The sequence below is a fragment of the Octopus bimaculoides genome, chromosome 8 (genome assembly GCF_001194135.2).
Source record: "Octopus bimaculoides isolate UCB-OBI-ISO-001 chromosome 8, ASM119413v2, whole genome shotgun sequence".
Lineage (NCBI taxonomy): Eukaryota > Metazoa > Mollusca > Cephalopoda > Octopoda > Octopodidae > Octopus > Octopus bimaculoides.
In genome coordinates this window covers 22,226,904-22,229,929 of record NC_068988.1, presented here as the reverse complement: position 1 = coordinate 22,229,929, position 3,026 = coordinate 22,226,904, and positions in this window count along the sequence as shown.

The window sequence follows — 3,026 nt, the reverse complement described above, 5'->3', positions numbered from 1 at the left end:
GTGGCAGATGATCGCAGAGAAAAAGAGTAGATGGTATATATATTTTTTTTTTTATATTAGCAAAATCTTAATACTGAATTTTTATAGAAGAATTAGATATATTTCTAGGTTACTAAGTTAAAGTTATACGTTTTGCCTTCGAGTTTCATCTGATGGAGTATTTCCGTAACCCTCCTCCCAAAAAAGTTAAACACACTACATGTGCAGAAACGTGCTCCGATTTACCGATTGCATTATGTAGCTTATTGCAATCTTGCATAGCGTCAATATGTTGACGAAGCAACAAGCAGTCGGTAGAGAACTGCTCAATGGAAAAGTAACATTTCGTTTTGCAGCTGATTATAGAAAGCATAATTATCAACGCTCATTAAACCATCAAGTCACACAAAACTAATTTACTTTATAGAATGTGGCATGCAGTAATAACATAAATAATTTGGTTATGGCATTTCTCTATAATTCACTAAGAATATAAATGTTAAGATATATATAAGAAATATATAAGTAGTACTCTGAAATACCCTTCTTCACAATAGTCGGGGAATTTTTGAACGGCAAACTGGTGTAAGGAATATCAACATTTAGTTCTGCCGGGTTTAGAGTGAATTTTATCCCTTAGCCGGGCAATAGATAAGAAAATGTGCTTATGTGTAAATTAAGTTCTAGTGATAATATTTCACTTTAATAACGAAGTACAATTGTAAAAAATAAGTATCGGATTGACTTGGTAGTAAAGAATGTCACCCAATTTAGTATACAATATTACATTAAAAGATTACTCATATTGCGGATATAAAATGTAAAGTTTGCGAATAAAGGATGTCACTAGAAGGTACGAAAATGTTTCGGTAAAGTATTCTTAAATAGCTTCATTTTAATTTTATCAATCAGGTGGGTGGCCACATTGTAGCTTATTCGAAAATGTTTTCCGAAGTAACGGCATTTATTGATTTTCTCGGATCTAGTATTTAAATACACAGATGATATTATGAGGCTTGTGCACGAGGGGATTTCTTCATCAGCTATTTCTTTCGCTTCGTTATGCTAATTTTTGTCAGGAACTTTACACGTTTCAGTCATTTGAAAGCGGCCGTGCTGGAGCACCACCTTTAGTCGAAGAAATCAACGCCGGGATTTATTTTTTGTAAGCCTAGTACTTATTCTATCGGTGTCTTTTACCGAACTGCTACGTTACAAGGGCGTAAACACAGCAACATCGGTTACCAAACGATGGTGGAGAGACAAACACAGATACAAAAACACGTACACATAAATATATATACACGACAGGCTTCTTTCAGTTTCCGTCTACCAGATCCACTCACAAGGCTTAGGTCCCAAGGTGCCATGCAGTGAGTCTGAACCCGGAACCATGTGGTTGGGAAGCAAGCTTCTTACCACACAGCTATACCTGCGCCTGTTTGAGCATGGATATTTTGTCTTAGCTGTTTTATTTGAATTAATTATGATTACGTTTTTCATATGGCAACGAACCGGTACAGTTGTAACTCGATCTTGACCTATTTTTTAACAATAATTTATTTATCGATGATAAATGGAAAATGTTTACTTATGAAAGCTAGCAAATGCTTTGCGCTGCCAAATTTAACATTTAATGAGAGACAGATCACGCACATAGAGATACATGCATACACATTTAGTGTATATCAGACACACACATACGTGTATATATATATACATATATATATATATATATATATATATATATATATAAAATATTATTCGTATATTTTATTTGTGTATGTACGAGTAATTTCCTGCTATGAATCAGGACGGTCATTCTGCAAATAGAATCAAACGCATTGGTCGACATTCATAAATTATTTCATTGATTTATCAAGTATTTCTGTTACACATCTCTATCTATGTCAATTAGTGCTTGACTTTACTATTTTACTTCGTAGTCCATAGTTGTGACGGTGTTATCATCATTATCATCATTATCATCATCATCATTACCATCATCATCATCATCATCCATATCGACTTTGCCTTTCATCCTTTCAGGGTCGATAAATTAAGTACCAGTTACGCACTGGGCTAGATGTAATCGACTTAATCCCTTTGTCTGTCCTTGTTTGTCCCCTCTATGTTTAGCCCCCTATGGGCAATAAAGAAATAAGAAACGCTAGCACGCCATTCGGAAGGCTTACAAATGTTATGCTTTTCTGAGGAGACCTAATAAAAAACGGAACATTTTCGATATTGTCTCCCATTCTTGCTAGAGTAGTTAACAACATTAAGTCATTGGTAGGGTGGCGAGCTGGCAGAAACGTTAGCACGCCTGATGCAATGCTTGGCGGTATTTCGTCTGCTGTTACATTCTGAGTTCGAACTCCGCCGAGGTCGACTTTACTTTTTATCCTAACGGGGTCGATTAAATAAGTACCAGTTATGCACTGGGTCGATGTAATCGACTGAATCTCTTTGTCTGTCCTTGTCTGTCCCCTCTATGTTGAGTCCCTTGTGGGCAATAAAGAAATAAGAAACGTTAGCACGCCAGGCGGAAGGCTTAGCGGTATTTCGTCTGTCTTTACGTTCAGAATTAAAATTCCACCGAGCTCGACTTAGCTTTTCATCCTTTCGGGGTCGATAAATTAAGTACCAGTTGCGTAATGGGGGTTGAGTTAATCGACTGGCCCCCTCCCCAAAAAAATTCAAGGCTTGTGACTAGAGTAGAAAAGGTTATAAGGGGAGGTGAAACACAAGCTTTTAGCTCGTCGTGACTTTTGTTGGATTAGTACAAGATGGTGTTGGGGAAGGAGGTTACGCACATGCTTCGATGCGGTTGTGAGAATATGAAAATCGACATGATCCCTGAAGACCACAAAGCTATAACAAAATTGTCCTTCATTGCGAAGCAGAAAGAAACCAATCAGAGTTGCGTTAGAGGAAAAAAATTCATTTTCTTAAACGTGTGGAATTGTAAATTCTATTCTGAGTAGCTCCAGAACTGCCGTGAGAGAGAGAGAGAGAGAGAGAGAGAGAGAGAGAGAGAGAGAGAG